The following is a 26984-nucleotide window of genomic DNA, read 5'->3' as shown; positions in this document are numbered from 1 at the left end:
TGTGGCTTGTGGGATCCTCCCAGACCAGGGCTCGAACCCGTGTCCCCTGAATGAGCAGGCAGATTCTCAACCACTGCGCCACCAGGGAAGCCCCGGTAAGCTTTTTATTTCTCTTTTATTTTCTACCAATGTTAAGTAATGTAAGTTTTCTGAAGAGGGAACTTTCTAGAAGAAAAGGAAACTCTCCACAGAGGAAGTGGTAAAGCGCTTGGATCTAAAGGGAAGATGTGATTTGGATAAGCAGAAGAGGAAGTGAAGAGCATTCTAGATAAGGAACAGCATATGGTGATGAAAAGTTTGGAAGAAGGACTAATCTTATTATGCTTCTGAGAGATTGAAGAGGCTGAAATTAGGAAAATTTGTAGGGAGGTGTAGGAGATAAAGCTGGAGAGATAAGGTAAGCCCAGTGGATAAAAATGCCTTGAAAAGCTAGGCAGAACATGTTAGTTTTGACTTGGAGAAGATAGATTTCTGAGACCAGAGTGACATGCAGTTAGTATTAATGGCATAAATTAATGGAAAGTAAACACTGTATTCAGATTTCAATAGTTATTTAACCTTTTTAAAATTTCAATTTTCCTCATCTATAAAAGGGTGAAAATAATATGTATCTCAAAGAATTATTTTGAGCATTAAACAAAATAATAAAAAGTACATAATACAGTGTCTGAAACCCTGAGTGATTTATATGAGGCATCTGCTAAAATTATTATTTTAATAGTAGGAGTAATAGAAGAAAAACAGAGGCAGAAGACAAGGAGGGGGAGATGGGGGGAGGGGAGGTACAGCAGCCAGTAGCAGCTGCCATTATCATAGAATCTTTTTTTTTTTTTTTTTTGTGGTACGCGGGCCTCTCACTGTTGTGGCCTCTCCCGTTGCGGAGTACAGGCTCCGGATGCGCAGGCTCAGCGGCCATGGCTCCCGGGCCCAGCCACCCCGCGGCATGTGGGATCTTCCCGGACCGGGGCACGAACCTGTGTCCCCTGCATCGGCAGGCGGACTCTCAACCACTACGCCACCAGGGAAGCCCTATCACTGAATCTTACAAAATTTATCTCCTCTGGTGAGACTTAGGAACTGAGCAGTTTTTAAGATGTAAGATGTTACAAGGTTCTTTTGAAACATTTCATCTCTGGGTTACTCTTAGGCAAAATTTAGAAGTCCTGCTATCCTGCTCTCAAGATTTCATACTGAATGTGTCTCATACACCTCTCTCTAATTGCCTGTTGACTGGTCCTGCCCCCTTTACATGGCGATCCACTTGAATCTGTCTCTCCTGAGTGAGGCACCAGGCTACAGTCACCTCCATCTACTTGTGTCAGTCCTGGTCCCTCAGAACTTTGTTACATACTTGCTATCAATCTGAATTAAGGCATATGTAGTTGATAAGGGCTTAATGCAATCTGCCAAGATGTGGATGTAATTTTGGATGGTTTGTAGATGAACACTTTATATTATAATTGTTATTTTCTTCATTTTAAGTATTAGGAAGATACTTTTTTGTTGTTAGCGACATTAAATTTTCTTTTGAAACACATTTACTTATAGTAATCTATTTAGAATAATGAGTCATAACCATTTGAATGAAAGAGAAATCAATGTGTGTAAATAGATATAAATACATGATAGATAGGTAGATAGATACATAGATACATAGATAGATAGATACATAGATAGGAAGGCTCTTCCTCATAACAGAATGCCAAGTAATAAATACATAGGAAATAATGGAGTTTTAAAATGATCAATGGAGGCTACAAGCAGTGGATGGAAGTTTCAGAGAATCTCTCTATAAGGTACTTACTAACTATGAAAGGAAAAATTTGATTTTAAAGTAGACAAACCTGTAGACTGTTTCTGGATTTCTTTGTTTCTTTGTTTATTTCTAGTGCAAATAATGCTGCTTGGACCATTATTGGAAATGACTCCTGTTGCACATTTATAAGCATGTTTTAGGATATGTTCCTAGGGGTGAAAATTTTGTATCATGGGTTACACACATCTTTAGCCCCATGAGAAAATGCCAAATTGTTGCTTAAACTGATTGTCTCAGTCTACATTCCTACCAGCAAGGTATATAAAACATTTCCATTGTTACACATCTTCACTAACAATTAGTAATGTTGCCAGATTTTTTAGCTTTATCAATGTGGTGGACATAGAGATATTTATCTTTATGTTTTCATTTGTATTTATCTTATTGCTAGCATCTTTTCATATAGGTACAAGCCACTCATTTGTGAAATTCCTGCTCATGAGTTGGTCTAATTTTTTGTTGGCTTGTCTTTTTCCTTATCACTTTCAAGAGTCTTTATCGGTCATGTTGTTTGTTAGTTATATGTCTTGAATAAAGTTTTGGGTTTCACTTTTTATTCTCTTTTTGGAGAATGGAGGCTTTTTACAAACAGAGGTTTCTGATTTTATTGTTATAAAAAATATCAATCTTTCCCTACATGAATTGTAGTGTATTTTGTTTTAGAATCTTTAAAATCTTGTTTTAGAATCCTACATATCCCAATTATATAGAGATTTTATATTTTATTTTCTTCAGAAGGTTCTGAAGCTTTCTTTCAGGTCTGAGTTTCACCCATCTAGACTGCATGATGTGAGGCAGGAAACTAAAAGATTGAGGAACTGAAAAAAATGAATATGCCAAATTTCTGACTGATCCTGTTTTGCACTTCAAATTTTGAATTTGTAGACTGGGAAAAACACTAGTACCTTCTTTTTACTATCATTTGAGTTAATGCCTAAAAAGGTTAATGCATATAAAAGGTTTAAAGCAATATCTGACACAGTAATTTTAACTTTATTATATTGAATTCAGCTTCAGACCTGGAATATAGAGATTGAAAGTTATAATCATCCTAATTTTGTCATTTGGAAAAGTTAGAGATTTATTATTTTAAAGAATGAATACTTCCTACTTTGAAAGAGGGACCATTTTATAATCAAATAGCAAAAATAATGCTTCTAATTTATTTGGGCAGTTTTTTTTTCTCTGCTTATAATGAACCAACAGGGCTTCCCTGGTGGCGCAGTGGTTGAGAGTCTGCCTGCCAATGCAGGGGACACGGGTTCGAGCCCTGGTCTGGGAAGATCCCACATGCCGCGGAGCAACTGTCCCGTGAGCCACAACTACTGAGCCTGCGCGTCTGGAGCCTGTGCTCTGCAACAAGAGGGGCCACAACAGTGAGAGGCCTGCGCACCGCGATGAAGAGCGGCCCCCGCTCGCCGCAACTAGAAAAAGCCCTCGCACAGAAATGAAGACCCAACACAGCCAAAACTAAAGTAAATAAATTAATTAATTAAAAAAAAAATGAACCAACAATTTTGGCGCAACACAATGCAATCCCCCTAAGAAGCATATCCATGTTGTTTGTTATTATTTAACAAACAAAAATATATGTGGCACATTTATTATGCCACAAGAATAATCTGAGAAATAGATACTAGTCACTTAATATCCATATGACTGGAGAATCCTATTTTTTGAATCACCCCAACTGCTTACAGCTTGTTTTATCTGAAAACTCTTAATCATTCTCTCTATTGCAAGTATTAGTAAAACTTCTGTGAAGTTTTACTAGACTTATAGACACTAATACAGTTGTTCTAAATTCTGGAAACCACAGCAATTTGTACTGCCTCTTGTATCAGACATTGCTGTTTGCTCATCTAACTGCCACTGGCCCTTGACACACACATATATTCTGATAAATCCATCTGCTGTTACAAAATATGAAAATATGAGATACTTAATCTTGTAATGCTGATTTCCAAATGTGGTCAGTGGCACTTGAGAGAGTCTGCAGGGAGGTTTCTTTGGTGTCTGGTATTAGAAAATCAGATATTCACAGATAAGTCATCCTGTGACCTTGAGGGAATAAACTTGAGAATGAAAGACCACTGACTACGGAAGGCAGAGCTTCAGGAAGGAATTTTCCCAGATCTTCCATGACATGTATGTCACAAAATGAAACAAACCTCGAAATTTGTACCTCCTTACTTGTTACTGTGTTTGATGATAAACCCCGATTTTTTAAGGCAATTTTGGTCTCATGTCTCTTACTTGGTTTTGATACACTGCTCTCATACCTCATAGATAGCATTCTAATTTATTGGCATGTACAGTAGACAATGAATAAATGTTTGTTAAGTAAAAGCAATGGAGAATTACTTCCCCTCTCATATCTGGATGTTGCCTGACAAGAATATTGCTACCTACTTCAGGAAATAACAGGAAGGGAAATAAGGCCACAGGCCCTTGTACTGCACAGATTAAAACCACCCTGCACAAGTTTTACGCACTGGGTCTTTCATTTTAAACTATAGGTAAAATCATTAAACTAATTTATTGCAGTTTATGTAGATTGGGCAGCTGTTAAGATTTAGATGGACCAAGTTTTATTTTAGCCACTAGAACGAATAAAATGCAATAAACTACAGCCAAATGTCAAATACCCATTTTAGAAATGATCTCTTCCATTAATTGTTTTCCTGTTCTCAATAATTCACTATTACAGAGCAGAAAGCTCATTGAATTATATGGTTGTAATTAGGCTGTTGCTTTAACATGTTTTATGCTTCAGTATTTCTTATGCCTCCAGTAAAAGAAAAAATATCTGATAATGGCCTTATATAAAGCTGTCCTTGGATGGAATTTTGTTTTGTTTCAGAAAATTATCTTGTACTAGAAGTATATACTCTTTGTCCAAAATCTAAAAGTTAAAATAAAATAAAAATGATATTTTTCACCTGTTGATGTATACAGGACATTCTTACATTAAAGTTTTTTGACATTAATCAAAAAACAAACAAACCCTAATCATATTTTTGTAAGTCACTATATATATATATATATATACACATATATATACATATATATATATATATAAATGTACCACTGTTATGACTAATCTAATCAGGAACAATCATTTTAAATGTATAACAGATAATACACATAGTTTCAATTTTTTTCTTCTTCAGACATTAGAGACCATGATGTTTCAAAATTCATGACCTTAAGAACCTTGAATATCATTACAAAATGACATCATTCCATTAAAAGGAGGATTCTCAAAAATCTCATCTCTTGATTTCCATATAAAACAAAAGCTATACCTCAGCTACATTCCACTCCTTCTACAAACTTATCTAGTAAAGGAGACATCAGGGGAAGGAGCTTGAGTCTCCCCAGCCATGCCATAGACACATGTGTCTGTGTCGTGGGGTATCATACATTTAAAAGCAATAACTCTTGTTCATCCTTGGTGGAAACAAAAGCAATTCTGCACATAATTTCTACCATGTACTTGAAGAAAGGAAAACTCTACCTCTTTTCTCTAAATAAATCTAAATTTTATGTTTTTTACCTTCACATATTTCACCAACCTTCATATCTATTGCTCTTCTTCCTTGCATTCTCTCCATGTAACTCCTCAGGTATTTTATTGTCAGATCTCAAACTGAACACATTTTTTTTTTAAATAAAGTATAGAATTGCTACAGAATTATCTAAGAGCTATAGTCTTAATAGCTAAACCCTAAGATTACTTTCTCATTGGCCACTACCACTCAATAGCTATACTGCATTGCAAGTTAAGACCTAAGTAAAACTGCTTAAGATGTATTTAAGTCCAAAAAAAAAAAAAACCCCACCAAGGTCCCCTTAAGAAAGTAAGACATTCTTTACATTCATGGTGAATATGCCAATGTTCATTCTTCAGCAAAATACTGTTTTAGTGTTTAATGCTTCAAAACAATAGCTGGTAATTGTTTCAAATATGCATTTGTCCATAATGAGAGCTTCAATTTGTATGCTTTAATTATTTTTGTTTTAACTAATTTAAAAATTTAATAACAAAAACCTTAATTAAATAGAGTTGGAAAACCAGAAGAGGGAGCTCTCATGCCCTGAAACAATAGCAGAACCCAACACGAAGAAAGACTCCTTTCCTGGCAAGGACTTAACCCATGAAAAAGCATGGACTCTTCATTTACTATAGTCCTTCCAACTTCTTTTTCCTCTCTATAAAAGCTTCTTCTTCTCTTGCCCTGGGGAAACTTGCACTTGGCTCCCGAAGGTTGTAGACCCCAAACTGCAATTTTCTGCTGATCCCAAATAAACTTATCTTTGCTGGGAAATATCTGGTAGACTATTTGTTTCATGTCAACACTAAAAAGTGTATTACCTATTTTTTTATATTGATAAGACTCTTATATCCAGTTATTTTAAAATGTATTTCCAAATGTTTTAAGTAACATGTGCATTGTCATGAGATGTATTTGATGAAAGATAACAAATATATTAGAAATATGTAATTAAATCATTTGTCATCATTGTTTAAAGTATTAATATGTGTATTTAAATAATGCTTTTAAAATTCATTCCAGACGAAGTTCGCACGAGATTTTATAAATAGAAGTTTGTATAGCCTAACTGTTTCTGAATAAGGAAAGTATCAATAGTTTTCCCTCTGAAAAGGAGTTCTATTTGTCATTTGTTATGTCTTATTGATCAGTGTGAATGTCTGGTGCCTTGAGAAAATAACATGCCTTAGAATGTAAACCTCTCACAGACTACGAATTCGAAACACTTTTATAGTAATTACATAATTAACTCATAATGTCATACTTTAAAAAGATGATAAAATGCTGTATTATATTCAGCACTTCAATCAGATGTACCAGTTTGCTAATTCTAAGTGTTTCGTCTCTGAGCTACTAACTCATTTGTAACTTTCCCTAACTCCTCATAGAAATTTTGATACTTCATGAGCATTAAGCACTCTCACCAGAGAATGATGAATGTGACAATACGTGTCTTTGAACATAACCATAATGCAAACCATTTGACAGCCAGATTTGACCTGTCATTCTTAGTAGATTTTCTCAAGGGTCAACATTGATCTTGGGATAGTTCATATTTCTTTTAGACTTTCTCTGTGTATCTAAGAAAGAATTAGAATGGACGTTTGGCTGAGCACATACCAAATAGATACAAAATTTAGATGAATTTTAGATAACTTAAAATTCAGGGTTTTTTTAATGGTAACTTAATTATATTAGATCTATATCACTTTATTTCATTTATTTATTTATTTATTAGTTTAGTTTTGGCTGCATTGGGTCTTTGTTGCTGCGCGCGGGCTTTCTCTAGTTGCAGCAAGCAGGGGCTACTCTTCCTTGTGGTGCGCAGGTTCCTCATTGTGGTGGCTTCTCTTGTTGCGGAGCACGGGCTCTAGGCGCATGGGCTTCAGTAATTGTGGAGCACGGGCTTCAGTAGTTGTGGCTCGTGGGCTCCAGAGAGCAGGCTCAGTAGTTGTGGCTCTCGGGCTCTAGAGCACAGGCTCAGCAGTTGTGGCTCACAGGCTTAGTTGCTCCCCGGCATGTGGGATCTTCCCAGACCAGGGCTCGAACCCATGCCCCCTGCATTGGCAGGCAGATTCTTAACCTCTGTGCCACCAGGGAAGCCCAAAATTCAGGTAATTTTTTGTTTGTTTGTTTTGTTTTTGCGGTACGCGGGCCTCTCACTGTTGTGGCCTCTCCCGTTGCGGAGCACAGGCTCAGGACGCGCAGGCTCAGCGGCCATGGCTCACGGGCCCAACCGCTCCGCAGCATGTGGGATCTTCCCGGACCGGGGCACGAACCCGTGTCCCCTGCATCAGCAGGCGGACTCTCAACCACTGCGCCACCAGGGAAGCCCATCAGGTAATTTTAAAATCCCTCACCCACACTTAGAAAATAAAGAATTGAATGATATTTGAAGAGTATTTCCTTGGAGAGAGCTGTGCTATGAGCTTCTCTCACTGACTTTTCAGGAATTTGGGGTATAATCTACCAATCCCAAATTAAGAGAGAGTGCCTCTGAGGAGACCATTTAGGGGATTAAGTAACTGTGCTACAATTTGGGGGCATTTCAACCTTCCCCCTTGAAAAATATAAAGAATGAGCTAAGTATTCTATCAGAAGGGAGACCAGGCATGGATAGATCTCAGGAAAGAAAAGCTAGAGGTAATACCTGATGCCAGTTGCTGAGGAAGGTTTAAGCAATGGATCTTAGGAACATTTACTAGTTGCATAAAGGCTACTGCTATACAATCTGTAGAGACTGGTGGGGTCTTTGAAGAAACTACAGATGTAGTGATGAAAAAGAAAAATCAGCTTTAAATACCTACCAGGCCAAGCCAATATCATTTAATTAATCTCAACATTATCCCAGACAAATGACATGAATTGACACTATGTTTTAAAGTTCTGAATTGATTATGAACATATTTTACCATCATAAAGTTACCAGAAAAGTCAAGAAGCCTGCTTGAGTTTCTCAAGGGGCAGGGAAATAACCATGCTGACAGTGATTAAGATAGACACTCATAGACAAAAATAAAGTTGTTTTTGTTTATTGTATGCCATAATCTGTGCTTAAACTTTGGAAGTATTCACAAGGATAAGGCTGCCTTCATGGCGGCAGTGCTTCCTCAATACAGGAGCACTGTTAGCGCAAACACACAGTCTTAGCCTTATGTCGTACACAGTATTATCTGTCATGGCTTGGACACAAACACTGTGGTGGGTTGGCCTGGATTTCAGGTATATTACACATTTACAAGAACCGTTTCCTCAGAAAAAGGAAGTTGTGGTCTCATAAGTGAGCAAGACACTTGGTTAGTGATGTACAATTTTTAAAAAGACTTGAAAAGGATATGAAATTGCAACATGCCGCAAAACCTACAGGGCTTCTCAGGTGTCAGAGAAATTGCTCCAATCGATTTTAACATCCCATTAAGGCCAGCCAGCAAACCAGGGGATGTACTGTCTGCAACAATAAAGCATTCCTCTGGAGACTCAGCCTTGGTAGAATAAATAAAAAGGGGTAATTCCTTCTATTAATTCAGTTCACTCTGGCCACTGATAGGAATATAGAGTCAGATTCCTGAAAATAACACATATTGTCGAGGGGCGTGAAGTCTACTATAACTAAATAGAAGTTGGAACACAATATAAAGTATCAGTTGTATTATATCATATAACCTAAGCGCAATCAAAATTTCCTCTTCCAGTAATAAAAAGGAAATATTGAGCAAATGGATGAAAACTTTCATTATGATGTTTGAAACAGCTGAGATAAAAGCATAAGCATTAAATTTGGGGGTAAAAACAGATGGGTGGGATATGACCTTCTCTAACTTGTGAGGACAGCACTGAATCGCTAGTTCACAAATATGGCCCAGTAACATGCAGAAATGTATATTTGCATCTTTCAAATAATAATTTTAGTCACGCTAAGTTTGTGTGCAAAAGTACTGAAACGTGATTAACACTCAGTCAAATGTATGTCATATGTTCTAATCAATTTAAAAGGATTAGAGACGAATATATATGTCTGATCACTACACGTGAGAAGCATTCGTTATGTGCATATTTGGAAGAGAACCTTTTTTCTCACTGATATTTCACATAATAAAATAATTTGAACACTGAACTTAACACAGTTATTGGGAAATGATGTAATGGTTCTACAGAAATACATGCATATATATTTATGGGTAGGAAATGCTAAAGTATTAATAAAATAAAAGAGATTGGAGTTTATAGTAAAAATACAATAAGGTAAATGATAAAATACTTCAGCATTAGCCCTTACTTGGGGATGAATTATCTTTTTGCCCTTGTTATGGACTACAGTGATCATTTGTTTCTCTTAATGGATTTAGTTTCCACCAACACATTTCAAACTGGTTTAAAAATACACATTACATTTTTCTTACTTCCGGTAGCATTTCCCATCTGTCCAGAGGAAGAATTGACGAGACTTCATGTGTTTTATAATGAGAGGTGAGAAAGGAATCCAAGATATTTCCCAGGTTTCTTTTTGGGAAACTGGGTAGATGGTACTTCTATTTACAGGAACGGGAAAGATAAAAGTAGGTTTATGGGGGCTTCCCTGGTGGCGCAGTGGTTGAGAGTCCGCCTGCCAATGCAGGGGACACGGGTTCGTGCCCTGTTCCGGGAGGATCCCACATGCCGCGGAGCGGCTGGGTCTGTGAGCCATGGCCGCTGGGCCTGCGCGTCCGGAGCCTGTGCTCCGCGATGGGAGAGGCCACAACAGTGAGAGGCCCGCGTACCGCAAAGAAAGAAAAAAAAAAAAAGGTAGGTTTATGGGAAAATATTTTGAGTTCAATTTTAATATAATAGAAGTTGAGAAGTTAATGTGCTATCAAATAGATATGCTGATTTGATTCTCAGGAATGCGATCCTAAGAGGACATATTAATTTCACAATCACTATACGTAAATAATCCTTGAAGCTACAAGAGTAGATGAGTTCAACCATGAAAGCTATAGACTGAAAAAAGAAGAAATGTAAGAAGTTATTGGGCTAATATTAAGTCTTGAGAGGTGATATCTGGCAAAAAGGGAAACAGAAAAGTGTTCAATGTATTAATGGCCTAGTGATGGGTAAGGAAAGTGAGGGAATCCCCATGGGGAATCTACCTGATTAGAGAAATTCCAGTTGAGGAAATCTTGAAAATTGGAGCAGTGAGCCCGTGTGTCTTGAACACCACACAGTGCTTATTCAGTGAACAAACCAACTTGTTATAACAAACTCCACCTCATCTTTACCCTTGAATTCTATGGTTTGTGATTTTTCACCAGCAACTTTGAGGACAAATCTGCTTAAATTTTCATCTGCGTTCTGGGAAGGAAGCAAATGAACTTTCCCTTTTTTTTTTCTTTTCTTGTTTTCTTTTTTTATTCCAACCACAGACAACTCAGACACCTTTATGAAGTGGCTGATGACTCAGAACACAGAACAGGAAAAATTCAATCCAAAATGAAAGAGCAAAACTGATTGCTCTGCTCTTTCTTGAGAGCAAAGTCATAGAAAATTCTAGGGCCCAGGTATAGAAAAAGTAGTATCAAGTAACAGTGGGTTTAAAAAAAAACAAGTTAGATTATGCATGCTATGACTTGGTGAGGTAGAACTTGATCCCCCAGAATCCTTAAGTCTAAATGAATTATCTATCAGCTGGCTGGCCTGTGAAGAAAGCCATAATTAATGAGAATCATTAAGGATTCACTGAGTTGTGTCAGACAAGCCTCATTTTATTTTATTTCATTTTTAAAATTTTTGATAGAGTTTATTAGACTGTAGATTAAAGGAACGATGTAGATGCAACATATCCGTATATCTGTATTTCAACAAGGTATTTGACATGAGATTTTTGAAGGTAAGAGATGGAGAATGGGTTGCTGGATAACAGATAATTTAAATGGATTCCTAACTGGTTCAGCAGTGTTAGGTTCTTGAATTAGAGGAGGGCTCAAATAAGTGGAAACAGCAATTATGAAGGATTTTACATCAAGGATTTGATGAGGCCTGGCTTGTCTGGAAAGTACTGAGTTTCTAATTTAATGTCTCACCACTTCCCTGTCTGTCTTCAGATCTCAACTGAGGCTTGGTTCCAGTTAAATGTGAGTTGCTACCATAAGGGTTAGGATGTGGCGGCTCTTGCTTTATATTCAACATTCAAAGGAAGTTAGCTGGTGTGCTATGAAAAACAACTTTTGTAGGATCGTTGGTTCATACAGGCAAAGACAATTTGGATTAAATGATATTTACTATAACCATTTAATCTTCCTCTCTTCTTCTCACAGTGTGACCTCTGGTGGCTCACTACCGAAGATACTATTGAGAAAAAATTACTGGCAAGCTTATGAATGACTGAGGAGTTCTATCATATGGTGACCATAAATGGTGTGAATCTACTTTTGCCAAGATATCCCCTTGGCAAGGTATCTTATCTTTGGTGGTACTCACGTGGACACAAGTTGCCCATACTAACTATTTGGCTCTTTGATTCTCTACAATAACCCCTCTGGATTCTTTTACCCCTAAGCTTTCTAGAAGAGAAGTATTCAAATAATGTCACTAGATGCCACCATAAACCATCCCAACCACTTGATCCAGCCAATCCTGGCCAAACCAATCGCATGAACATACATATTTGTGTGTATAAATGCATAAACACACTTACTGACTTGCAGCATGCAGTGTATCTATTCAATCTAATGCTTAAAATAAGCTTTTTTCTAAAGAGTCTTTGAATGTCCAGTACAATTCCTGGGTGTTAACAGAAATAGAAGAAAACAGAAGATGTGTAGAACTGGGGATCTCTAGAACTATATATATATAAACACACATATGTACATATATATTCATTGTATCTTTAAATTTTTCTATAGTGTGAATTTTATATTTTTTACTATTTGTCTATAATAACTGTGTATAAATATAATGGTAAATTTATGTAATTTATAAAAACTGTACATATATTTGAGTACATATTTAACTTTTTTTTTTTTTTTTTTTTTTGCGGTACGCGGGCCTCTCACTGTTGTGGCCTCTCCCGTTGCGGAGCACAGGCTCCGGACGCGCAGGCTCAGCGGCCGTGGCTCACGGGCCCAGCCGCTCCGCGGCATGTGGGATCTTCCCGGACCAGGGCACGAACCCGTGTCCCCTGCATCGGCAGGAGGACTCTCAACCACTGCGCCACCAGGGAAGCCCCATATTTAACATTTTTAACTGACAGAATGTTTCACCAAAAACATCTGGAGATAGCTCTAAAGGATGAGGGATGAAATGTGCCTCAAAAACTGTGGTTTAGAAGAACTGGGGAAATTGAAATTAATTAATGGTTAATGTAACACACGATATTTTAAAAAACAAGTGAATGTATGTGTGTTTGTGAGTGTATGTGTGAGTGAGAGAGAGTTAATTGGATGGTTGAGGAGAGGGTTGTTCAGAAACATGATGCCAAAATATGTTAATGCTATTTACAGATAACAGGGAAAACTAAACTGAAGCAAAAAGACTTGTATTTGGGGCTTCCCTGGTGGCGCAGTGGTTAAGAATCTGTCTGCCAATGCAGGGGACATGGGTTCAAGCCCCGGTCTGGGAAGATCCCACATGCCGCGGAGCAACTAAGCCCGTGTGCCACAACGACTGAGCCTGTGAGCCACAACTACTGAGCCTGCGCACCACAACTACTGAAGCCCCCATGCCTAGAGCCCGTGCTCTGCAACAAGAAGCCACCGCAATGAGAAGCCTGCACACCACAATGAAGAGCAGCCCCCGCTCGCCGCAACTAGAGGAAGCCCATGTGCAGCAACGAAGACCCAACACAGCCAAAAATAAATAAATAAAATAATTTATAAAAAAAAAAAAGATGTATTTGGTTTTATGGCATAGTAGTTCATAAGAACTATTTTACTTTAAAATTGAATTTCAATATGCAAAATGACTATCATGTATTATCTAAACTGATAGAATTTATTAGCTTTTATTGGATGGCAGCCTCAGACCTCATCATGCATGCTCATTCAACTACTGCTGTGGGCCACAGTGTCAATGAATAAAATATCTTTAAAATTACCTATAAGCAATACCACCACAATTTTAGACTTAAAAAATTTACTAGTTTCCATTCTCCACATAATTTTAACTTTACATCTACAGGTTTAATAGTACTCCTATTACTAGATTAATTAAAAACAAAAATGAAATCCCAATGTTATAAATTTTGTTTGAAAAAAGGTCATTCTCTAATTAGGCAAGCAATGATGTTGACATGTATTTAATCCTGCTCATTCTATATTATCATCAAGTCACAAGCTTCATTAAACTAAACTTTAAAAAGAGCAATTAGAATGAGTGAGACTTACCAACATATAGCCTTCCCCCACAAGATGATTAATGGCTGGAGGATGAAAAATCTCAAACTCCTCAAGATTTCCCTGGAAGGAAAAAATAAATGGGAAATACATTCTGAATTTACATTTTTTGGCAGTTATATGATACTAAATTTAAGTCAGTTGATGAGATGAAAAAGGAGAATAATAATAATTGACACTTTATAGATTAACGAAATTGACTAATGATTTGAAAAAATACCATCAAAAGGGTGTTTATATTATTTCCTTGATGGAAAGTATTATAATCCATTTAAAGAATAGTTTAAAGAAAATCCATTTGAAGCAAACATTTAAAGAGCAAATATAATCCTTAAGTTTTTCTGATATAAAAGTTCATGCTATAAGAAATTATTCACTGATTAACCACAAACACATTTTCTTGTCTTAAATGAGAAGTTACTGAAAAGATAATATATTTTATATATAAGATCTTTACATCTGTTTTTGTTTTTCCGTGTTGCATAAGAAAATGAACCACTCACAATTTTTTAATGTTATACTACTCATTATTCACATATGTTTTCTTATAGATTCAGAAAGCATTATTTATCAAATTATGCTTATTATCTATAGAACTCTTGTCCCACATCCACGTGACTGCTGTACTCTAGGATAATCAACAATTTTCAAATTGACAGCACATTACTAAACATAAAATAGTGAGGCCATAACTATAATAAACCATATACATCAAAAACCTTAAATGAATCAGGATAGAGAATATGCAAGCCAGTTGATGAATAGTCACCAGATGCACAGCTCAAAGAAAAACTATAGACAATTAAATATTCACTTAAAATCACACATTTAACAGCAGAAAATTGAACTGGGTGACAAAGATCAGGGGGTCCCATCAACTGTTTAATGATTGGTGGGTCATGTGCTCCTGAGTTCCAAAAGCAAATCACAAATGGCAAAATTTCTACCATTTACTAAACACAAAGAACTGAGCATTTAGGGTTCATCATGATTCCCCATGTCTGATCCAAATGTCTCCTCCCAGCCAGGCTTTTTATGTTTCTCTCTTCCTAAAATGTTCCCTTGCTACAATGTTCCCTTGTTCAAACGTTATTCATTCTTTCTAGACCAAACTCTGAACTCATCTAATCTATGAAGCCATAATAATTTTTGCATTCATAGGCTTGTTCTAATATTAACACATACTCCATCATGTATTTTTCATATATGTACCCTCTTTTTTCAACCACATTTTTAGTTCATTGGAACAGCAATCATGTTCTATTGATTGTGTATGTATTCAGAATCCAGTAGATTTCTGACTATGTAGTAGAGAAAATATATTTACACAAATATATGTATATCTGTGTATAGCTAGGTAGATAGATATAGATTACTTAGTTAACTGGAAAGTCTTGGTACTATACACTATGTCTAAAATGATCAATGTCAAAATCTCCTTTGACTGACCAAGAAATGGCTTTTGGTTTTGAAAGGAAGGAACTGCTATTTCTGTCTAATTTGGCAAACACTTCTCACTCAGGACTAATAGAATACTACATTGAAACTAATTTCTTCTACATGCCTTTAGTGAATAATGTTAAAATCTAACAAGGTATTTCTATAACCTTCTGCTGAACTTACAAATAACCGGTTCTGCAGCACCTAAGCAAAATAACACGTATTGAGTAGCTACTATGTCCCAAATGCTTTTTGTATATTATGTTGATCTTATTGTTTTTAGCATGATTAAATGTAAATTAATGAGGTAGAATTTGTTGATTTCTCTACTTTTCAGATGAGAAACCTGAAATAAAGAGACTTTGAGCTACTTCCTCAAAGGCTCCTAGTCAGTAAATGGTAGAGCTGGAATTTAAACGCAGGCAGTCTGACTCAGAGCCTTTCATTCTAACTACAATAATACGCTACCTGTGTCTACAAATCACACATGCTAGATAAAGGGGAAGGGAATGCTAGAAGGAAGGAATAAGAAAGATATTTTACATATTGTCAAAATGTGGAACTGACATTTTTTTTAAAGCCAGGAGCAATTCCTAAAGGACTCTACCCTTCACACCCCTTCCCCAATATACCCAAGGCAGTCTTAGAACCAGTATTTTCATGTAAATAAGCCGACATGTTATAAAACCATTATCTAGTTATAGGATTATATATGGGAGTTTAAAACGAAAAATAAAATTTATTTTTAGATATTTACATGGGCATATTATCAAACAACTTTTATGTTACATTATAATTTAAGTTGTAGAATTTAATTTTAGGTACGATTTAAAATAGCTTTTAAATTTGGCCTTTACCTCTCTGCTTTTGAACATCTTACCATTAACAAATACAGCATCTGTAAAAACAGTGTAATTTTGAGCTTTTAGTGCTATGGATTTCACATTTACCTAAACCAACCCTTTTCCCTAAACTGTGCATGTTTCAGAGACTAAAGCAATATTTAAAGACAGTGGTATTCAAAACTTATTCACAGGAATAATGCTACCCTTTCTTTCCAGGAGCTGATTCACAAGTTATTATAAGTCTTACAAAAAACATTTTTTTTGAGATTTATAGTATGCACTTAACTTTGAGATCAGTTACTGTCAATAGCTTTCTCCCCTTTTAAAATTTAGGAAGAATGAGTCTCAAGCACATTGAATCATTGCTCAGTTTTACTCAAGTTGTTCGTAGAAGAACTTGCAGGGACTTCCCTGGTGGTCCAGTAGTTAAGACTCTGAGCTTCCAATGCAGGGGGCACAGTGGTTCAATCTCTGGTCGCGGAACTATGATCCACATGCTTCATGGTGTAGCCAAAAATGTTTAAAAATAAATAAGTAAATTAAAATTTAAAAAAAGAAGAACTTGAGTATTTCCTCTGCTCTTTGAAGCTGGGTTTCCTGTTATTTCCTTTGTGTTGCATTGTCATCATTTTCTGGTGCTTCATATTTTGCTTTTAGCTTTCACAGAAAAAGGAGAATAAAGACTCTCATACACTACCAGCACACACAAACAAGAACAAGTGTGTTTCTTTTTAAATGCTATCTATGTTTAAGCCCCTTACTTATTGTTACATAAGATCTGCCATTATAAATTTAGAAGCTCATCACTAATCTTCACACACACTAGTTATTTTTTTTTTTATTTTTATTTTTTTGTGGTACGCGGGCTTCTCACTGCCGTGGCCTCTCTCACTGCGGAGCACAGGCTCCGGACGCGCAGGCTCAGCGGCCACGGCTCACGGGCCCAGCCGCTCCGCGGCATGTGGGATCCTCCCGCACCGGGGCACGAACCCGCGTCCCCTGCATCTGCAGGCGGACTCCCAACCACTGCACCACCAGGGAAGCCCTAGTTATTTTTAAAAATTCGATGGAACCAGCTCTACCCACCAACAGTACTTCCCATCAGGAAACTTGCACAAGCCTCTTAGATAGCCTCATCCACCAGAGGGCAGACAACAGAAGCAAGAAGAACTGCAATCCTGCAGCCTGTGGAAAGATAAACACATTCACAGAAAGACAGACAAAATGAAAATGGAGAGGGCTATGTACCAGATAAAGGAACAAGATAAAATCCCAGAAATGCAACTAAATGAGTGGAGATAGGCAATCTTCCAGAAAAAATAATTCAGAATAATGATAGTGAAGATGAACCAGGACTTTGGAAAAGAATGGAGGCAAAGATTGAGAAGATGCAGGAAGTGTTTAACAAAGACTTAGAAGAATTAAAGAACAAACAAACAGAGATGAACAATACAATAATGGAAATGAAAAATATACTAGAAGGAATCAATAGCAGAATAACTGAGGCAGAAGAAAGGATAAGTGACCTGGAAGACAGAAAGGTGGCATTCACTGCTGCAGAACAGAATAAAGAAAAAAGAATGAAAAGAAATGTAGACAGCCTAAGAGACATCTGGGACAACATTAAATGCACCAACATTCACATTATAGGGATCCCAGAAGGAGAAGAGAGAGAGAAAGGACCCAAGGAGATTTTTGAAGAATCGAAAATTCCCTAACATTGGAAAGTAAATAGCCACCCAAGTCCAGGAAGTGCAGAGAGTTCCAGGCAAGATAAACCCAAGGAGCAACATGCCGAAACACACAGTAATCAAATTGACAAAAATTAAAGACAAAGAAAAAAGTAACAAGGGAAAAATGACAAATAACATAAAAGGGGACTCCCATAAGTTTAACAACTGATTTCTCAGCACAAACTCAACAAGCCAGAGGGAGTGACATGATATATTTAAAGTGATGAAAAGGAAAAAACTACAAACAAGATTACTCTACATGGAAAGGAGTTACAGGGGAAAAAATATAAAAAAACACAAACACGTGGAAGCTAAACAATACATTACTAAATAACCAAGAGATCACTGAAGAAATCAAGGAAGAAATCAAAAAACACCTACAGACAAATGACAATGAAAACATGACAATCCAAAACCTATGGGATGCAGAAAAAGCATTTCTAAGATGGAAGTTTATAGCAATGCAATCCTACCTCAGAAAACAGGAAAAACTCAAATAAACAATCTAAAAAAAATAAAAAATAAAAAATAAAAAAAATAAAAAAAAAAAAAATTCGATGAACATCAATGTTACAAATTAAATCTTATCTCATGGTCACTGATTTTAATTCTTAGAACACTAAAAGTGCCTATGAATAGGTAACAAACACCAACAGTTAAGGAGACATTAATTAATAGGGAAAAGGGAAAATTTATAAAGTAAACCTTCTGCTTATAGTGAAATAAAGTATATAAAAGAGGGAATTTCTGAGGGTTATAAAGATATACAATACAGAAAATAAGTGAAAATATAAAAAAGTATGTGCACTTATTCTGAAAGTTCTTTAGCCTCTTGTAATAAAGGATTTCTGTGAACAGATAGTTAATTAACATGCATTACCTAATAAAAGATACATATGATGAAGACACATATAGTATAATGCTTTCATAAAAAGATCATAAAATATAATCATGCAAGCAACTGGCCTCAATCCACAAAGCTAAAACTAACTCTATATCTCACTGAAATTCGATCTCTCTTACAATAACCTCCTGTCATTCAATCTCTACTCCTTCATCTAAATCATAAATACATGTCGCTGCCTTTGACTCTTCTCCCAGTCTATCTCAGCCCCCTCACTCGTCTTACTTCCCTATCCAGGTTGATCCCAGGTTAACCTCCTCAGATACCCTCTAACCAAACCTTTATCACCTCTGCCCTCTTGCTGTCTCACTACCCTGCTAATGGAAAACTCCAGACCAACCTGACAGTCCATTTCCTCCATTCCAAATTTTATACTGCCCAACTCTGACAACTTGAGTTCCTTATTAATGAAACTCCTAATTAATGGCTTCTTTATTAATAATAATGGTTTATTTTGTCCAAAAAATGGGCTGGAAAAAGATAAGTGAGTAAAAAAGCAGCAAGACAGCATGCTTCTGATGATTAACTATAGAGCATTGTCCAAGAACCAGAAACCCTATATCCTCATCTGTTTGTGTTTAAAAGATAGAAGAATATATGTACCCATCCAAATCATGGGATACTATATGCTTCATCAAGGATCATTGCAGATTCCTGCTGGCCTGTAGGTCCAAAACAAGGTTCACTCTTAGGTATTCATAATTGGCAGCTGGCAGCACACCCCCCTGCCACTAACACTGCATATCTTTCAAGTAAATCCAGTATTAGGTATTTCAAAAACTCATACTATTTTACTAACACTTTTGATAAGAGCCAGAGCAAGTTAGAGAGGACAGAGTGCATACATTAGCAGCATCTCTGCTTTCTAAGGCCTGTGTGTATCCCTTTCACCATGACATCTGAGACACACCAATGGTAGCCTGTTGACAGCTAGATGGTGACCAAAGTGTTACCTACCATGCTTAATTCCCTGATGTTTCTGAAATATAGGTCTGGCTAAGCATTCTAAGGCCCTTTTGCTTACTGAACACCAATTTTATCAGCATTTAAGGGTCATATCATATGACAGCCCAGCACACAATGTGAGTCAACCATTTAGATATCAAATAGCAGCAGAAGATCATTTATATATGTTTAAGAAATTTGATCAGGTTTCCACAAACTGCACAAATATTTTTTTTTTGAAATATGAAACAGATTCATTCACTTTACACTTAGTGAATGGTTTAATCAAGATAAGTTTCCTGTGGGAACAGACCACTAATACTTGAGAGGGACACAGTCTTCATCTTATTGGAAAGTGTGTCACTTATCTTAAATACAAAAGGCTGTTTTGTTTTGTTATACTGCAGTTGTAGTATCTAAAAAATGATTCCACTGAAGGGAACTTGAAAGACAGCTCAAATACCTTACTTTAAAGGAAAAAGGAAAATAAAGCAAACAAAACCCTTCTAAGCTTTGCATTCGAGATAGCTTTTATTTTTCTCCATTCTCCTCTTCTCAGTCACACCCTCTCAAAAAAGTTGTTTGCCTTCACTAACTCTATTTTCAAACCTTCTCTTCACGGCTTATGCACTTTCTCAGAGATTCAGATACTGACATTGCTACATCTGGAGTTGCCAATGACCTCCATATTGACAATTCCAATATAGACTTCAGTTATTTTACCTGTCTTATTTAACATTTGGTTCTGCTGACTACTGTTACCATCTTAAAACTTCTCTCCTAAATCCCATGACACTGCTTCCCTCTAGTTTTCTTCCTATCACTCTGGTTATTCCTTCTTAATTAATTGTTCATGTGTATCTTATGACATTTTTTTCTCAGCACTTCATCTTTGACACTTTGCCCTTCTCATTACATACCTTCATACAAAGCCATGGTTTCAAAAATAACCTATTACTAATAAATTCCACATGTATAGCTCCCAAACCCATGTATCAAACTATTGGACATTTATACCTGAATGTCCCAAAGATGTCCCCAATTCAACCTATGAAAATGTTCAATCACCTTTCATCTATTAATCTGCTCTTTCAATCTCTATCTCTGTGAACAATAATAATAGATAACATTTATTCCACATTTACTCTGTACCCGACACTTGAAATATCTTAAGCAAGTTCTCTACAACCTCATAAGGGAGATATTAATATTACCACCATTTTGAAGATGAAGAAACAGATGCACTTTAATTCATACTGGTAATAAGTATTTAATTCATACAGGTAATAAGTATTGGATATGGGATCCAAACAGATTGCCTACTCAATTAACCACTACACGTTGAAAGACATTTGCCCACTTGCACAAGTCAGACTCTCTGGGATCAATTAAGATTTCACTTTTATTCACCTCAGAAAGCTGTCATCACTCAGTTTTTAGATTATGGGTACAAAGCACTTATTGTATCCATTTCCTCCTCTCCATTTCTATGGCTCCAACTTTAGTTTAGATCTTCATTTCTCATCTTGATTATTTGAATAATTATGGCTCTTTTTACCAGCCCCTATACTGACAATAAACTTTAATCTCTGGTCTTGATTCCAAACACTTTATTCTGCTGTTGTTTAAGATCAGTCTATGTAACCTGGAAAAAAGATACATGACTATGAAAAAAGTTGACCTAAATACCACCTTCATTTTCAACTGACCATATAAAAAAGGCACATGCACAGATTTGATGGGCACAGAACTCTTCCCTTCTCCCACAGCACAACTTCCTAAGATAAAGGATAGAATTTCTAACCATCAAAAATATGATTGAATTGTCAAAAAACTGAAAGTCTATAAAAATTATGAAATAAAAGTCACCATTCTATTTGTACTTTGACAACTTAAAGTTCTCGTTTGCATATATAAAATAATCGCAAAGACCACGATTTTTCTCTCATGGAAAGTCCAAGGCATGCAAATTGTCGATGTCCCCACAGGCAGTTATGTTCCTGATATGCCAAAATAAAGTTATGAGAAGTAAGTGTCTGTATGAGTTTTGCCTCCCAAAATTTAAAGTTTACTAGTCTCTAGTATCTGTATATGTTTATACAGTAATGAAATAGAAGTTGCATTAAAAATTGTGAAGAGTTACTCAAGTAAACCAGATTACTAAGTGAATTTAAGAATATATATATATATATATATATATATATATATAAATTTTTTTTTTTTTTTTTGCAGTACACAGGCCTCTCACTGTTGTGGCCTCTCCCGTTGCGGAGCACAGGCTCCGGACGCGCAGGCTCAGCGGCCATGGCTCACGGGCCCAGCCGCTCCGCGGCATGCGGGATCTTCCCAGACTGGGGCACGAACCTGTGTCCCCTGCATCGGCAGGCGGACTCTCAACCACTGCATCACCAGGGAAGCCCAAGAATATTTTATTTCAATTTCCACCTGAAAGAAGTTCTCCTCCCATAAAAAACACATGTGTCCTAAAGTCACTAACCTTCTATGACTCTCTTTTCTTATCTAGGGAAAAGAACATAGGGAGTAGGGGTTAGTAGATGAATTCTAAGATCTCTTTCTGCTCTACTCTTCCAATTTGGGCAGATCTTTCAAGTTAGATAAAATTGCTTTGGTGACATCATGTGAATGGTTAGAAAGGACAAAATGTGAACAATCAACAAACAACATTATACTGGTTTGGAGAACAAAGACTGTAAGATATTTGTGATTTACAATTTGAGCTTCACAATTTGAATTATTTTAATTTCCAAGAAAAACCACCCAGAAGCTTTAATGCCACTCCCCTAAATTGCTTTCAGTTAATGTGTACTTAATCAGAATCACAAAGGCATGCACATTGTTTTCAATTACAAATGGCTTTATTTCAAAGTGAGGCTATAATTGGAATAGAAAAAGTGAATGACAGCAGCAACCTCAGCATTTGGTAAAACTATACTCAGAAAAACTAGCTCAAACTAGAGGAAGCAGTGAGATGAGAAAGCATTTTTGGTTTAAAGGATCAATAAAAATGAATGCACTGATGTAATATTCCTGACCAGAGAGCTCAAAAGTATTTCTATTTTGTTTCAAGTCTGATGTCATTGAATTAAGAACACTCACACAGTTTTCATGCAAGCAGGATGTAGCTTTGAATAAATAGCCATAGAGCACTTTCGACAATTGGTCAAAACACTTTAGATACATCTAACAGGGCATCCTCGGAGCAGACGTGTTTCTGCCCAAACCGCGCACTAAAATTCCAATTATACAGGCAGCCGCATCACTACAACCTAATTGCCACTATCCTGAATGTGGGATGCAACCACTGCTTATGCGTCCTTGTTTTTCCCAAATCAGCATTAGTGATCTTCTCAATTTAGCAGTCTGCCCAGGGCTGTTGGGAGAACCAGCAATAAACTACTTAGTAACAAGAGGCTACAAATTGGTTTGTGCTTGCGTATTTATGGGCTTATGTAGTTAATTTCTTTCCGAATCAGTGGATGGATTAAACATTTTCTTCCGTAGCAAGGAAAGGTTCTTTAAAAAATGAGATTTTAAAACAGATAAAGAAAAAAAAAAGGGAGAAAGAATTTAGCAAAAAGGTATTAAATGCAAAATTAAATTGAGCACTGATAAACCTCACTGTTAAGGCCATTTAAACAAATTGAAAGGTATTCTTCCCTCTCAGTTTCACATAAAGTGCAATACGCCCTATTTTAAAATTAGATAAGCTGCTTAAAAGCTATTACTGTAAACTCCACCCTCTCGCTAAACAAATTTACTGTAATGTGGGTGAGATTGTTTTTCTTTCACTATTTCTATTTGTTGTTTTGAAGAGAGTGATATGTTTAAACTTTTTCATGTTCTTAAAGTAAATGCATTTCAATGTTTTTGAAAAATAAGAATGTAAAAATATAGAGTATTTCCATAAAAAAGCACATGCTTTCTGTAGAAGAAAAAATATATTTAAACAACTCACAAAAACACATTATGCCACTAGTGAAAGAAAATAACTTTTAAAAGTAACAATTGTAAATGATATTTTAATTTTTCATGCCCACACACATAAAAAAATTTGGTTTGAGAAATATATAGTTATATCTTAAGACAGTTTGAAATTATGTGAAAGACTGAGACTATATCACTGAAGAGTTTCCAGTTTTAATTTTAAATGTGCTAGAAACAGAGTAAGTAGAAATGTGAAATTCAATGGAATTGGATTCTGGGAAAGTCAAACTTAAAAGAACCAGATATCTTAACTATAGAAAATAGTTTTCTCAGTCGGTCACTAAATCACTTTTTAGGGGCCTAAAATAAAATAGGCCCATGAAAAAAAGCGTATTATATTTGGGATCAACTATTTCAAGCCCGTTATTTAACGCTACCTAAAATTGAGGCATGGGGAAGGAGCAGAACCGTTCCCAATTGCCTTATTATATTTGAGCCTCTACAAGACTCACTAAAGTATTTACTATGAGCAATAAACCTAGCCTTAAAAATCTCAGCAATCTGGGTATCGCAGATATGAGAAGGCTACTAATTGGTTTAATCTTACCAAACATTATAACTTTTTTTTGCATGATCTAATGCATGAAACGATTAAGCATTTTAAGAAATTTTATTACCTAAGCAAAAGAAAAGTTGTTTCTTAAAGCTAACATAACTTAAATAAAACATAAAGTTTATTTATTTTTATAAACTTATTTATTTATTTTGGGCTGCTTCGGGTCTTCATTGCTGTGCACAGGTTTTCTCTAGTTGTGGTGAGCGGGGGCTACCCTTTGTTGTGGTGTGCGGGCTTCTCACCGCAGTGGCTTCTCTTGTTGCGGAGCACGGGCATCAGGCGTGTGGGCTTCAGTAGTTGTGGCACGCAGGCTCAGTAGTTGTGGCTTGCGGGCTCTAGAGCGCAGGCTCAGTAGTTGTGGCGCACGGACTTAGTTGCTCCGCGGCATGTGGGATCTTCCCCCTGCATTGGCAGGCAGATTCTTAACCACTGCGCCACCAGGCAGGTCCAAACATAAAGTTTAGATCCAGGCTGTCACCAATTAGCGGTTGCCTTCCCTGTGAATCCTAAATATAATGTATGATCTCATCCGCTCATGGCAAAGTAACATCCTTCCTAGAAGCACATCCCCAGTGACAGCATTTCTGGAATGTCATTCTAGCTCAAGTAAAGCAGCATCCGCAGTACTGCACAATCATCCTCAGAAGTATTGCTATTTAGAAGCAGAACGACAATGAATAATGGTAAGAAATAGGGCACTGCCCCCATGGGAATGCAGTAGCAGAGGTAGCAAAATACTTAAACTTCTGACTGCCTTTTCCCAGAGATTTAAACACCAGCAAATAAGGCCCTGTAGGCATGTAAAAGATAAGAGTGAATTTAACCCCCTTTTCACCTGCTCAGCTGCCACAAGTGTCATTCTCTGTGTGTAATTTAAAGTTTATTCCATTTCTGGCCCTGCTATTGTGCATTCTGAGGAATCAGCATAAAGAGGCATGGGGAGATAGAAGACTCAAAGATCAATCCTGAAAGATTAATCTATTAAATGTAACCTATTAAAACACCATAGATGGTCAACTTAGTTAAAGGTAGCCCAATAGAGCTATTGAAAAGAAAGCTATTTATCTTGACTGTTTCCTAAGAACCCAGAAAGTTGCTATTCCGGCTCTAGGGTAGAATTCTGCCCTCAGCACTTTTACCTGCTGCCTTCTGCTGGCATTCTTATTAAGACGCACTTACCCTTAGGAAAGGTAACAAGATGGCTATTAGTGGGACCAAGAACACGCTCGACTCCATGAAGGAACTGACAGAGATGGTGCTGCTTGAGGAAGGTAAAATACAGAGAACTGAGAAGCAGTAGAGCACAGCCCAGATGAGGGAGAATTCCAGGACAGGAAGGTGGAGGGCTGTCTGGGTATGCTTAGTTTGGCCCCAACCCCGAAGTATACTGTTCCTCTCCCTACCCAGCCTCATTCAACTAAATCTAAATGACAGTTACCACCCAGAACTTTTTAAAATCTTGAGAATAGTTTATTGCAAACAGAAAACACAACATTTTCAAGAATCCATTGGTTTACCTAATATGAATGTATTTCTGAAAAAAACTTGTCAATTCCCCATAATGTGGACACTTGAAGAGTTTAATCTAAGAGCCTAGAAAGAAAAAGCACAGTTTAAACTGAGAATACTTGAATTCTAATCTCACTTTTGGCATGTATCAAATGCGGGCATTTATTGAATTTTTATGGATTTCAGTTAGTTTCTCATTTATACAAAAGAGGGCAGGAGAGACAGATCACTTCTAAGGTATCACAGAGCTCTAAAAACACAAGGCTGTACAAAATTAAATATTTTCTGGATGGGGATTAAAGAAAATATGAATTTTGCTACTGCCTCTTGGTTAGGGTTGGACATCAGATTATTTCTGCATAATAACCTGTCATGTATACGTAAAACTAATGGATGCTATTCACACCACCAAAGTGATTCACACCATTTCAGTTTGAAAGATAGCATATCCTTTGCTTTACTTAGAGATCACAATTATGTTTGGGGAAGAAAGCAATTTTGATATTCCAATCACAAAATTATCTTTCAATGTGCTCATTTATCCATGGAAATTATTGCAGAAAATATTTAGTTGGCAATCTCCAACCAGGACTGGGATTTTAACTCCTCTCAGGGAACTTCTGTGGGATGCATAGTTAATTCAGGGGTTCCTATGCTCCTTCTAAAAAGTTTATAAAATTTTATGTGAAGTGCATGTGTGCATTTTCTGAGGTGTTTCATAGCTTAGATCTGCAATTCAAAGTGGTTTAGGATGAAAAGAAAAAAAGGTGAAAAGGTGGTTCTCACCTGAAGATCAACATGACAGAAAGAGATAGGACAAAATGTAATGTTTCTGAGGCAACATTCAAGGTAAAAAAAAGTAGGATCTGCCCACACTCATCTGCAAAATTCCAAAGGCTGATTTGTCTTTAGCAGGGTAAATATCCAAATGAGTGAATAAATTACAATTCCAAAACAGATATTTTGATCATAAACTGTTGACAACTGTCATTTAAATGAACTCTCCCATTTTAATTTACTGGTTATTTTTTTATGTTTTGTGACACAGGGACACAATTTCAGAATTTGCAACAAATATTTAAGCACATATCTTCCCTGCATAGAGTCCTTAACGTGAAAGAGCGGAGGTCAGTCTGAGTAAAGTCATGGAAGGTAAATAGGGAACCTTGTTTCTTGTTTGACACCCTGCCATCTACCGTTGAATACACCTGCAATGCATCAGAACCATGTCATGATAGAATAGACAGTCTCCCTAAAATTGTGTTTGTGTGTTTTAACAGGAATAAGAGAATAGTATCTAAGAGTTTT

At 36.6% G+C, this 26984-nt stretch overlaps 1 protein-coding gene across 23 annotated transcripts in view; it reads right to left on the bottom strand.

The window, feature by feature from the left end:
- PTPRD (protein tyrosine phosphatase receptor type D) overlaps positions 1–26984 on the bottom strand; it is a 2143853-nt gene that overhangs the window by 1559379 nt on the left and 557490 nt on the right. For all 23 annotated transcript variants that reach the window (XM_049711289.1, XM_049711292.1, XM_049711307.1 and 20 more), the window contains exon 3: positions 13731–13802. The gene's annotated coding sequence lies outside the window, so the exon portion shown is untranslated. The remainder of the gene's footprint in view (positions 1–13730; positions 13803–26984) is intronic.

This window comes from Orcinus orca, chromosome 6, assembly GCF_937001465.1.
Source record: "Orcinus orca chromosome 6, mOrcOrc1.1, whole genome shotgun sequence".
Lineage (NCBI taxonomy): Eukaryota > Metazoa > Chordata > Mammalia > Artiodactyla > Delphinidae > Orcinus > Orcinus orca.
This window is presented reverse-complemented; position numbering and strand designations above follow the sequence as displayed.